General features: G+C 39.1%; 1 long non-coding RNA gene across 1 annotated transcript; it reads left to right on the top strand.

Moving 5' to 3' along the window:
* The first annotated feature begins 7219 nt into the window (after positions 1–7219).
* Positions 7220–9388, top strand: LOC140514314 (uncharacterized). Its single transcript, XR_011970542.1, has 2 exons — positions 7220–7286; positions 9128–9388. It is a non-coding gene; the product is annotated as an uncharacterized lncRNA (long non-coding RNA).
* Positions 9389–13220: the final 3832 nt, after the last annotated feature.

The following is a 13220-nucleotide window of genomic DNA, read 5'->3' as shown; positions in this document are numbered from 1 at the left end:
CACCCAAAATACCTTGCACTTTACATCAACCATTATCAAATGTGACCTGCCCACCCAGAAGAATTCATTACTTTGTGAATAATGTGTAAGTTCTTTGACATGGGAACTCCTATTGATTGTTGCGGCAATGACTCAGTACTCTTCTTTCTGTTTTCCATGGGGTCTCCCATCTAACATGCAGCTACACCCTTCTCCATGTTATCCTCTATTAGAATATGAGCTCACTGAAAGCAGGGACTGGCCTGTTTTTCTACTTGTATCTCTAGCACTTTGTACAGTGTTTTCCATAAAATAAGCATTTAATACATGTTTCTTCATTCCTTCTTAAAAAGAATGGGGAGGGGGTGAATGAATGTAAGTAAGCTAAGGTCTATTTTGGCTCTAAGTCCTATGATAATAATAATGATGACTACAACAAAAATTATAAATGACTTTTATGTAAAAGGAGTTGAAATTGTAACAGCACGAGGAACTCCTGCAATGGGAATGGTCTTCACCTGTGCAGACAGCTGCATACCTCCATATGATTCAGTAGAAGAGTCCTAGGTCTAAGGCCCAGGGAGTTTTCATGACTTGCTCAGGGGCCATGCTTAGTGTTTAGAGTAGGAATCTGAATCCAAGTCTTCCTGATTCCAGTCCCAACACCCAATGAGTAACACTTTGCTATGTCACCTCTACTGCTGGCATTTAAAAAAAAAAAAACAGTTTGCAAAGGTTTGCAAAGGCCCCTGCATTCGTGATCTCACCTGATCCTTAAAACAATACTGTGAGAGAGTGTAACTACTGCAACAGGGATTGTCATCCTGTATTTTTCAGATAGAGAAACTGAGGCTCCTGGAGGTGACATGACAACCACAAAGCAAGACTCTCTGAACCCATGACCCAACGGCCCAGTGCCATGGTGCACCGACCACATCTTCAGGGATGGGGAGGGGTGGGAGAGTCTTACTGCATGAACCTGCCTGTTTTTCCTCAGACAGAAAGTGAGCTGGAAAAACTACAATTGAACCCAGAAGGAGCATATTAATGTCGAAAGTAATTCTGATAACAGGGACTCCAACACCTCAGTCATCAAATTCACACCTAATTTCACTGTAAAATTAAGCCGAGAGAATTTCTGGGGAGTCGCTCCTTTCCCAGCAGAGTCAGACCTTTGTAGGCCTTGAGGCAATATTGGACAAGTGCCAAAAGGCCAGAAGCGACACTTCATCAGCCAGCCAGCCTCAAGAGCATAATTTTGCTGCAAAAGTCAATACAGGCAGGCACATGTTTGCTTGTTCTTACAGCCTCCCTGATAAATGGCTTCCAATGGCTTGGTATTTCAGTATGAAATCACTAATACTAGGAGCTGATAAGTCCTTTCCTCACTTTATGGTCCAATGGGAGGCCAACATCAGGTGAGGCTTTCGCATCCTACCTACAACATCTATCAGCTCCATGTGGTCCTTATTCGCCAGGCTTAGCCCTCTAAGAGAGGTGGTGGAACCTCTAAATTTTCTGGAAAATTGATTTTTTAAAAATTTGCCTTGATTTAACAGAATTGGTTAAAAAATGGCAGATTTTAGCCTTGACATTATCTGAATTATGATAGTTGATCATAAGGTGGCCTTGGAGCCAGGAAAGCTTGACTGTTTCAAGTCTTTCTCTGCAACATACTGGTTATATGACTCTTCACAAGCCCTTTAACCCTTCAACATCCAAGGCAACTCTAAAGCTTTAAGTTACAGATAAGATACTGACTCACATAGGTAGAGGGAGTTTTCTCATCTGGAAGTTCCCTATGTCAATAAAATCACAGATTCAGTCTAATTCCATTGAGATACAATCCAAAACACTGTAAATGAATGAATGAATGAAAATGAGTTTATTTCATTACTGATATGTGCAAAACACTGTATTAAATGTTGGAGATACAAAGAGAAAAGTAAGATAATTCCTACACTAAAATAGCTCACATTCCAATAGGGGCAACACATATAGAAGGTTTTAGCTCTAAGTCAGAAATAGAGAGGTCCCATGGTCTTCAAATCAGGTGGTCCTGCCTCTTCTTTAATGTCATACCCACTGATAAAAACAGCATGTTTCTAATATTGAACTATTTGATAGGACCAAAGCCTATGATGGTAAGCTTTTTTTTCTAGGTCTTCACTAGCTATGACTACAGCCCCTGTAGGAACAGTGGCCAAGCTGTATCACTACAAGGGTCACTTCCTAGGATGATCATTGTGAGCTCTCAAATGGAAGGACTGCTATTTTCAAAGCCCTTGAGTTCAGGATCCTAGGCTGTCCCCATCAAGATCTGAGGGGAGATGATGGTCAAGATGGTGGTGGTGGTGGCGCCTAATGCTGAACAGTTTCCAAAATTGAATCATTTGATTTTGCCAAGGACTTTGGTGTCAAGAACTTTCTTTTCTGAAAATGTGTGTGTGTGTGTGTGTGTGTGTGTGTGTGTGTGTACTGGTCTGAGCAGCCATAATCTGTTGCACCTATTCCTTGACCCCAACATAGTGATGGCATTTTGGTCCTCTTCAAGAATGAAGGACAACATGCATAAACGGCAATAAAACTAAAGGGATCCAAAAGAGCACATTTAGAGTTAGAGTCAGAGGAACTACTTGTACAAAAATATCAAGAGCAGCCTTTTGTGGTGGCTAAGAGCTGCAAATCAAGGGGATGCCCATCAACTGGGAAATGACTGAACAAGCTGTGGTATTATTGTGCCATAAGAAAGATAAGTGGAATGATTTCAGAAAACCCTCAAAAGACTTCCATGAACTGGTATATGGTGAAGTGAGTGGAACCAGGAGAACATTATACACAGTAACAGTAATATCATGCAATGAAGAATTTTAAATGACTGAGCTGTCTCCAGCAATACAATAATCCAAGAATATGAAACATGCTATCGACCTCCAGGGAAAGAACTGATATTGTCCAAATACAGATTGAAGCATATAATTTTTCCCTTTGTTTCTTCCTTTCTTTCTTTTTTGTTCAAGTCTTCTTGTACAAAATGACTAATATGGAAATGTTTTACATGATTACACATGTATAACCTATATCCTCTCAGGGAGATGGGGGTGGGAGGGAGGAAAGAAAAAAATTTAGAACTCAAAACTTTTAAAGATGATAAAAATTGTCCTAGCATACATTTGGGGGGAATAAATATTATTTTTGAAAATGAATAACAACCAAACATAAACATACACACACATGTATCTCAAAAATCTTCTGAGGTTTTAAGCTATTAAAGCCAAATAAACCACAAATCCAGAGAAAACGGAAGATGAAACATAATACCCATCTCCTGCATAATAAAACTTGCGGTTTTGGACATGCCAAATTGGGGGGGTGGGACTTTGTTTTTCTGGACTATGCATTTTTGTTATGATCATTTTGTTTTATTTTTCACTTGCTAGGGAAGGGGTACACTGGAAGGGAGAGATGACAAATGAGTGTGGGGGGATCAAGTGCATGCTGACATGTGTCTACATGCAATTGGCAAAGTCTAGGTATGATGGGACAGAAGCTGCTCTCAAAAAGATCTAGTAGTTTTAGGGGACTGAACATGAGTCAACAATGTGATATGGAAGCCGAAAGAGCTAATGCAGTTTTGAGTTGCGTTAAGAAAGACTTAGTGTCCTGGAAGAAGGAAGTGATGCTCCTCCAAGTGTCTCTGTACAGTTTCCTGGTCTGAGAATACATGGTATACAGTGGTCAGTTCTGTCTGTCACACTATAAGAAGGACATTGATTAATTTAAGAGTTTTCCAGAAGAAGTCAACCAGAATGGTACAGGGTTTTGAGTACAGCACAAAAGGAGATGTTGGAGGAACTGGGAGAGTTTAGCCCGGAGAATATGAAGGGGCAGCATAAAGACTGTGTTCAAGTATTTGAAAGGCTGCCATGTAGAGAGCATAAGGACTACAGTAGCCTCCCCCGGAGTCATGTTGTCAAAATAAGACCGGCAGTAATAGCCTAAAACCCCTTTCTTACCCCTGGGGAAGTCTGAAGATCAGCTAATTATCTAATTCCTCAAGCATTCCTCCTAGCATGAATCATCTATCACCAGTCTCCAGGTCCAAGCTCCCTGATCCCTCCTCACCCCCATGCCTGGTTCAGCTCAACCCAGATGAGGAACACTTAAACACCTACCAGACCCCTTCCAAGGGTCTCCATCAAACTTGACCTGTATCCATCATCCTTCACTATCCTTCTTTATTGTATGTTCCCTTAATAAAGTTGGCATGCTTCATCCATCTTGTTGTGTGCTCAATATTTCCTTGTACTGAACTTCGGCATCCTGAAATTCACTAAACTGTAATAAGATATGGAGGGATTGGATCTGTCCTCTCTGGCCCCAGAGGGGAGAAGCAAAAGCAGTAAATAAATGTTTCAAAGAGGAATATTTGGGCTTCAGGTCAGGGAAAACCTCCTAACCAGGAGAACCTGTAGCCTTGAGGCCACATGGAGCATTCTAAATCCTTAGGTGCAGCCTTTTGACTAAATCCAAATTTTACAGAACAAATTGTGATTTCAAAGCCACAGGTTTCCCACCTCTGCCTAAAAATTAGAGCTATCCAAAAGTGCAATGCACTTCTGGAGGATGTGAGTTTCCTGAGAATGGATGAGCACTTGCCAGGCAAGTTGTAGTTGGGTTTCCTTTGGGGATATGCATAAAATTAGATCATTGTTGAAATTTCTTCCAAATCTAAAAGTCTGTGATTCTGGCTCCAAATCCAGTGCTTCTTCCCTCTTCACCCCCACATGCTTATTGGTTGATGTTCATTTGAACGCAAACTTCTCATGCATTAGAGTTGTTTTCAGCCTTCATGCAAGAATATTAAATGATACAACAAGGACTTTTTTCCAGGTAGAGTTTCCTTCATGATCTGCATTCCCTCTCCTGTGTTTTTTTCCATTTTTGCTAATTAAAATTTCACCAACTTAATTTATCTATACAAACATGGTCCCCAAATTTCTTCCTGCCATCACATGGAAAAAAACTGAAACCTGAGTTTCTGAACCCTAAAAATGCCACTATCTTATCCAACTGAATCCCAATGGAGAATGAACACAGTAAAGTTTGGGGGTGATGTTCCAGCATGGATTAAGGATCATGTTTTCTCAGTTCTATATTTTTCAAAGAGTATTTTTCCCTCTATTGGTAACCATATGCTGACCCTCACAGGCAAAAAAAGTTCCATCTCTTCTACTCACAAATAAATATGTCACTAAAGCTTAAGGAGGAGTCTAAGAATAATGGAAATTAACCAGTGATGATCTGTGATTAGAAATAACTTCTCAAGCTGGCCTGTCCCCAAGGAAATGATTTGTTGTATGTTAATTTGATGAGAAAAATCTCTTTGGACAGAACTGTTTATCTATCCCATTGCTAAGACAAATCCTCCCATGCTAAAACGTCCATATGGGTGTACAAAAACTAAACTTCATTTCCTTTTGAATACTATTAAGATCATCTTAAATTCTATATTCTCTATTTTGAGTTAATATGGTTGTCTAAAAAGTCTTTCTGTGAAAGGAAAATAAAACCTAGATGTCCTGCTGACAACCATTGTCATCTGTAAACACAAAAATCCAAATGATAGACTAGGCAAAAATGAACAGATCAGGAATGTACTTGTCAACATTATCTGCTAAAATTACTTTGAAAATAGATTTCCAAAGATGTTTTTGTTTTGTGGTAAGATTATAAGTTCATAGAATTAAAGCTAAAAGGAATATAAGACTCCATCTATTCCAACTTTCATTTTACAGGTAAGAAATCTAGAGCCCAGGGTCTCAGTGACTGGCCCAAAGTCATATTCATAGTAAATGGGAGAGCCAGAATTCAAACCCAGGACATCCTGTTTCAAATCTAGTGCTCTTTTCTTGGTACCACACTGCTTCCCATACACATTCAGGCATGTCACATTTATATGATTTTTTAGAAAGCAGTTTTTAAAAGTTTAGCTTGATTTAGCAGAACTGCTCAAAATAAAAGGGGGAGGTAGTTTTTCCTATCTTTAACATTATCAGAAACTGATAGTCCTACTACCTAAAGAGAATGATAATTGAGGTACTGACAGCATCACAGACAGCAAATTACACTAATTTCTTAAGGTAATGAACACTGTATAAATAAGTCACACACATACAATCTTTAGGATTTCAGTGAGAATCCATAAATCTCAAAAGCACACACACACACACACACACACACACACACACACATGCCTCAACCACAATGAAAAGAACTATTCAGACTTAGCTCATAAATCATCCAGTCCCAAGGAAAGGCAGAGTCTAATATTTTTATGGGTTCCTCAGAAAGGCGTGTGTCCCATAAACATGAATACCTGGTATTTGGTGTTTCTGTCTTTACATATAAAGAAAGAATGAATAAAGCATGTTTGACCTAAGAGACAAGTCAGAGGATAATCCTAAGGATTATCCTCAAAGGATAATCAAGTAATGAACATGTTTTATTATGGCATCGAATGGCAGAATCCATTTGGCCAGGGTTTGAGATGTTACCCATACTCTATTGAGTGATGATTATTTTAATGGTTGCCATTTTTCCATGACTTGTGCAGAAGAATTAAGTCAAACATAATTGAAAAGAGTATGTATGTCCTTACAATATAGGTGGTAGAGTGATTTGTGCGCCCACCAAAACCAATAGGACTTGCTGCCATCTTTGGCTTTCCAGATTTCTCATGCATCACAATAGCTCTTTTCAGCATGACCTTCGAGAACCGAGCACACCCAGGAGTTTGTGGTGCAAATCTTGCCTAAATGCTGCCTCCTGGAATGCCAGCCCAGCCTTTGGGGAGGAATGTGTGAAGTACAGCACATGGCATGTTTTTTCCTGTCCTGGCCCATCTCCACTGGGTTGGAATTACGACATACAATTCTTCTCATAAGAACATCTTTTCTACCATCTGTGTTGAATGTTCCAATTGCCGAACAGCAACAAATGCCATGCAAGAAATATCAAGCATGACATCAGGCAGTTAAGGAGCCTCATGTCTGCCATATTGGGAGACCCGACCAACAGAGAAGATCAAAACCTGAAAAGATGGAAAACAGAAAACCTCATGCACTGTAAAGACTTAAACGGCCGACATCTCATCCAATAATTAAAATAAACAAAGCATGAATTTAGAATGTTATAGTTTCTGGAATTCTGATTGGAACAGTTTCTGACAGTGTTCCAGGGAACATCCTTTGTTCACTCCCACTATATAGTTTCAAACCAGATGTAAGAGGATCAGCCAGGTCGAGGTGGGAAAAAATCCTTCATTTTCAATTGATTCATTGCCTGATAAACCTGTCGGTTAGAGCATAACAACATTATTTTTACTTAAAAGCTACTCATAAGTTTGTAAAAAAAAACATTATTAATCATGCTTTCTAGAAAGCATTTTGGATTTCCTAGAGAATCTTTCTAGCTCATCATGGGTTGAGTTTAGTCATATTCTGTATTCATTCTGACTCTAATCAATCATTCTTTGTTTCCTTAACAGAAACACAAATGTATTATATCATAATTAAATCATTCCATTTTTTTACCTTTCTTTAAATAGATCAACTATAAGCAAAGTGCATCGTCTGCTAAGAGTTGGCCACTTTGATTGATAGTGTGTGGATGGGCGAATTGGGAATGATACTAAGATCGTAGTCTGTTCATTTTTGCCATAAAATACTTATAGACACTATCTATATGAGATTTCCAAATATCTTTACATTTTTTTCTCCACATCTTTTTTTCCATAGTGTGTGTCTACAAATTAGAATACACAAGCCTTTGCAAATCTTAAAATGCTACATAAATATAATGCTGTAATCAGGTCTATGGGGATCAGTCCTTGAAGCATGCACAGATATTCATTGCTTGAGTTTAATCTAAGAGACTATGGAGGAACTGGTTTGCAGCCATATGTGCCTGAGGGGTTTGCAGTATGTGATGGGAAAAAGTTCTCTAATTGGCTTCTGAAGAACTGAAAATTCAGGGGTTGTTAAACTGAGTTGAGCTAGCTAGGACTGAGTGGGCATGTGGAAATTGGGAACCTGCCCAAATCTCTCTCTTTTCTTTTTATCTTCACATTGGGAGGGTTGCTTTGTCTCTTACCAGCCATGGTGACTGTGAGTACATGGACAGTTCTGAATATTTATTCTTTTCTGATCTTGGGAAAGTGAGAACTATGACATTAAAGTGTCGAGATGACCTTTCAACCATCTAGATCAAATGAAATATTTTTAAAACCCTTAGCACAGTGCCTGTAGCATAACAGGCACTATCTAAATGCTTATTTCCTCCCACTTCCCTTTTTCTTCCACCTTTCAAGATGTACAGAGAGGTCTGACCAGAAGTGCCATTGGCAATAGTAGTGTCAATTGGATGTGAACATAGGCTAGACCTAGGAAGTCTCAACTAGAAACACCTTCAATGAATGTGGAAAGGTAATTATCCAAGGAGACATAGCTTCAAGAAATGTGATCCCTTACATTAGAGAACAAAGCCAGCTATGAAGGCAAGAAAAGACTTTCAGATCAAAAACAGAGGTTACATATCACCTTTGTGCCTCACTAGTAATGTACTCCAGCTCTTCCCATGGATCTGTGTAGAGTTGCAGAAGAATGAAACCCATGCTTTTGGGAGTAATGTTTTTACCAAGTGTTCTTGCTATGCTACCTTAGTAAACACCTTTTTCTAAAAGCACAAAATCAACTGGCTGGTTATTGATGGAAAGCACATCAGTAGGGGCTCAAGAGCCACTATAATAGCAGCGTAGTCTTTCAAGTTTACTCACCTCTTGAATCATGAGATAAGTAGCAACTGCCCTCTGGAGGTCACAAACCACAAATGCACTCTGCCACCAGAGAAAGTTTGGAGAAACTATTCCAGAGAGGTTCTACATAAACCTCAGCTGCTTGTTGATTGATTTCAAAGATAAGTAGAGAAATGGTAAATGTCTGTCATGAGGAGATTTTTCTGTTTTAGGAAAGTGAGCTCATTTGTGATGTTGGACAAATAATCAAGGGAAGTTTGAGGACCATCTTCCAGATATTTCCTCACTACTCAGATCTTCCTTTGTAATGCACTCTGTGTTCTATTTTCCAAGATGAAGAGACTCATTATGGACCACAAAGACCTCCAGAAAAACAGAGACATACCATGTACCCCTGATTGACTTCTCTCCAGAGTTACAGCAGCCAGAGCCAAATTCAACAATGTCAAAGAAGAGAGGAGGGGAAATACTACGCCACCATAAGTGAACTGCTAAAACAAATAACAACAAAAAAAAAACAACCTTACCTTGCTGAACAATTTCCTATTCTCACATATCACAATTCAACTCAAATAAAGGTTGACTTGTTCTGACTACGGTGTGTTTGTCCTTCACTGCCGAAGAAGACCATGCCATCAGAGAAACAATGACATGATTTGCACTTGACTTTGTTTTGAGTGAGGGAGGGTTGTGCAGGTCACCAGCCTTACTTCCCCTCCAGAGCCATCTGAATCCAGTGACCAGATATTCATCAGGATGCCTGGAGATGACCCAGGATGAGGCAGTTGGGGTTAAGTGACTTGCCCAAGGTCACACAGCTAGTGCGTGTCAAATATCTGAGGTGAGACTTGAACTCAGGTCCTCCTGACTCCTGCGCTGGTGCTCTATCCACTGCACCACCTAGTTGCCCCTTCTGACTAGGGTACACCAACACTGAAAGCAGTGTAGAGCTGATAAAACTATTTGCTACTCTGCTAGACTATGCAGGTTAGGCCCTGGATGCTCATCTCTGCTGACAGGTGGCACAACAGATAGAGAGCTTGCCCTGCAATGAGATAGACCTGAGTTCAAATCTGAACTCAGACATTTACTCTGTGATCTTGGAGAAGTCACTTAAATTCTCAGGCAACTCTTTAATATCTGAATGTGCAGAAAAGGTGCTCACCTGTATTGGTTGAGGTAAGTTTAGTTTCCTACATAATGAAAGAAAAAATCTAGATCATGGTAGCAACTCCCTCAAGCCATTTTAATGTTCTCCTTGACAGAAAGAAAATATTAAGGTAGGAACATCTACTCCCTAAATGTCAGAGGTACAGTAGTTAGAAAAAGTATATCCACTGTGCAATCAACCATCAGGACAAGTGTGAATGTTGGATATTATTACTCATATCCTTTGGTCTCTGTGTTGAGGAGCTACATGAGACTTCCTTCCATCGGTGCAGATCAAAGCAAAGTTTAACCATAATGAAGGTTAAGTAACTCATACATAGTCACAAAGCTCGTAAGTGTCAGAGACAGAATTGGAACTCAAGACTTCCTAGGTCTAGCCTATGTTCTCTCCTTTCACTAATTTATCTTTTCTTTGGTAGAACTAATAAACACTTTATCCTTTTGACATCATATGATCCTTGCCATAGAGAGGCTGTAAGAGGCTGCCTGAGATGGACTGAGAAATACTCTTGAAGCCAGGAAGTCTTGGGTTCAAGTCTTGCCCCTGGTACATACTGGTGGGTCACTTAATTTCTCAATATTTCAGAGATAAGACTATATATAAATCACAGAGGACTTGGTGACCTACACTGGGAGAAGGAATTTCCTAACCTGGAAAATCACGTCTTGTCCCTACACTATCCCTAAGGACAGGGATATATGGCCAAATGACTTGCACTACCCAAGCATCCTTCTAGTACATATGTCCAGTCTTTGCAAGTTTAAGACACAAATAGGAAAAAAGTTCAAATGCATCCAATGTTCTCCAAGTTGAAAAGGAATCTAGAAAACAAAATGAACACCCTATCAGTATGTCCTGACAGCTTTGATTCTAGCAAAAGTGAACAAAATGTCTGTTTTTTCCATGACCATAAAATTAAAGTGTGAATCATGAAGAATATCAATATAGTAACCAAATAATTCAATTCACTTCAAGCATTAGCTTAACACGGTACCTGGCACAAAGCAAATACTTGTTAACTATTTGATGGACTAATCTAGTTTCATAAAATTTATCAAACATCTTTCTTTACTTTGAAGGAACAAGACTTTTTTCTTACCAGGGCAAGGAGAACTGGAAATAAGACACATGATTCAGAAGGAAACTACTCCACATCAATGTAATTGCCATTTCAAAAGCAGCTGCCCATATTCAGATGCCATTCCCAAAATTTAGCCATTGGCTACTGATCTCTCATTTGCTTCTTCAGGATACAGAGAATGTGTCTGGAGTCACCTTACTACCCACAGGATAAGACCTTGACCTGAAGTTGATGGGGAAAGTGCATGGTGTGGCTCTCATGCTGAATTCAATTTCAATATGTTTTAAAGTAGATCCTTAATGAAAAACTCATTTTCTTCTCTTTTAATTCCCCAATCTCGTATTTCCAAACCCACACACACAGAGATACTCCCATAGATGTGTTCATTGACAAATCTTGAGGACTCTGGTTTCTAAGTCAAGTGTTATTTGAGTTAAGACTAGTTGGGATCACTACCATAATTTCAGACACCTTCATGTGACAGGATGCTCATGGCATTTTACAAAACTTGTTGTTCTTTTGGTTATAAGTAAATGAATCTATAAGAAGGGTGGTGATGGCAAGGTCAAGAGTGGGCATGGTCCAGCAGGAATTATCTCAGGAATATTGCCAAGGCAAGAGTGGACAGTGTTATTCAGTATGCTGTAGGTATTTTTACAAATAAATAGATTAAGTGCGAGATTTAAACCAAGAGAATTCATATTCATAGATTATAGTAAGCACCCTAATGTGTAAAGGAGAATGATCAGAAGCATCAGATTGTTCTACAGAGAATTCCACTTTGTGAGAAGCAATGACAAGAAAACTTTCAAATCAGTCTTCACTGAATTCCCAGCACAAAATCACCATAAAATATTGAGATTCTTGTATTATGAAAAAACAAGCCAAAGGAAAGGGGATCATAGGATTTAGACTTGGAAGGGGCCTTAGAAATTGAGTGCAATTCCTCCACAATACAAAGGAGGAAATGAAATCCAGAGAGGTGGATAGGAAATGGGAGAGCCAAGACTCGAAACCCAGGGCTTAAGTTCAAAATGGATTGCCAATGCTGTTATCTCTAATGAAGTCTATCAGAGTCAGTGTATCATAATGGACCAAATCCCAGGCTTGTAGTGAGGAAGGCCCAGTTTCAGACCTTGCCTCCACACCTACTAGTTGTGTGACTGTGACCCTCAGGTAATTCCCTAAAACTTATCTACTAAATTATACAAAGGTGGTGATCATCACAACCATGATATAGTTCTCATATTCATTGGTGACAAAAGTTTATACGAGAGAGGTCTACAAATAATCAAAGGTCTCCTTGATAAAGGGAGCAAGGCTATTTTTGTAGATAATTCTCTACAGCAGAGCATATTTTCATAGTTGTGCAGCTGACTGAACGTTGTAGAGAATATAATAACCTTGCTCTGTTTATTATTTGTTCATTATAGCAATATTTGACTAAGTGAAACAAAACAAAGCCTTCTTCAGTATGTGATGTCTCATGCATCTGTTAAGACCAACCCAAGATTCTTTCATAGATGGAACCAGGCAGAGAACTTCCTATAGTGATTCCCATTGGTTGTTCTGAGTGAAACAAAAGCAAGGAAATCTAGGCTTTCTAAGGAGCTGGTAATTATTAAGGAGGATATCTTAAGCAGAGTTCAATTGGAATAGAGATTTCTGATGGAAGGATGGAGGGAAGGAGGGAAAGAGGGAGGGAGGGAGAGGTTCTTCCTTTTCTTCAGTTTGTGTGTAACACTGTGGTCAATTCACTGAGTTCTAGTATAATCAGTGTTCCACTCCAATCCACTCCAATAATTCAACAAGTATTTGGTAAATGGGAAATATGTGCCAGGATATAAATATAAAATTAAATAGTTTCTACCCTCAAAGAGCTTGCATTGTATTAAAAAAAACATTAAATAGATAACTACAAAATATATGCAAGATTATTTTGGAGAGGACAAATGGGGGTCGGGAAATGAGAAACAGTCACATATCATTTAGAAAGTGAAGAATGAACTGCACTTCAAAAGTAGCTAGGCATTCCAAGAGATAGACAGGAGGAAGGAAAATTTTCTAGGCACAGGGGGAAGTGAGGAAATCAAAGAGGCAGGAGTTGAAATATTGTTAGGTAAGAAATAGAAAGGAGATCAGTTTAGGTAAAATACACAGTGTGTAAAGGAGAC

Source organism: Notamacropus eugenii, chromosome 7 (genome assembly GCF_028372415.1).
Source record: "Notamacropus eugenii isolate mMacEug1 chromosome 7, mMacEug1.pri_v2, whole genome shotgun sequence".
Lineage (NCBI taxonomy): Eukaryota > Metazoa > Chordata > Mammalia > Diprotodontia > Macropodidae > Notamacropus > Notamacropus eugenii.
The sequence above is the reverse complement of the archived record's forward strand: the minus strand, read 5'-3'. Positions and strand labels throughout refer to the sequence as shown.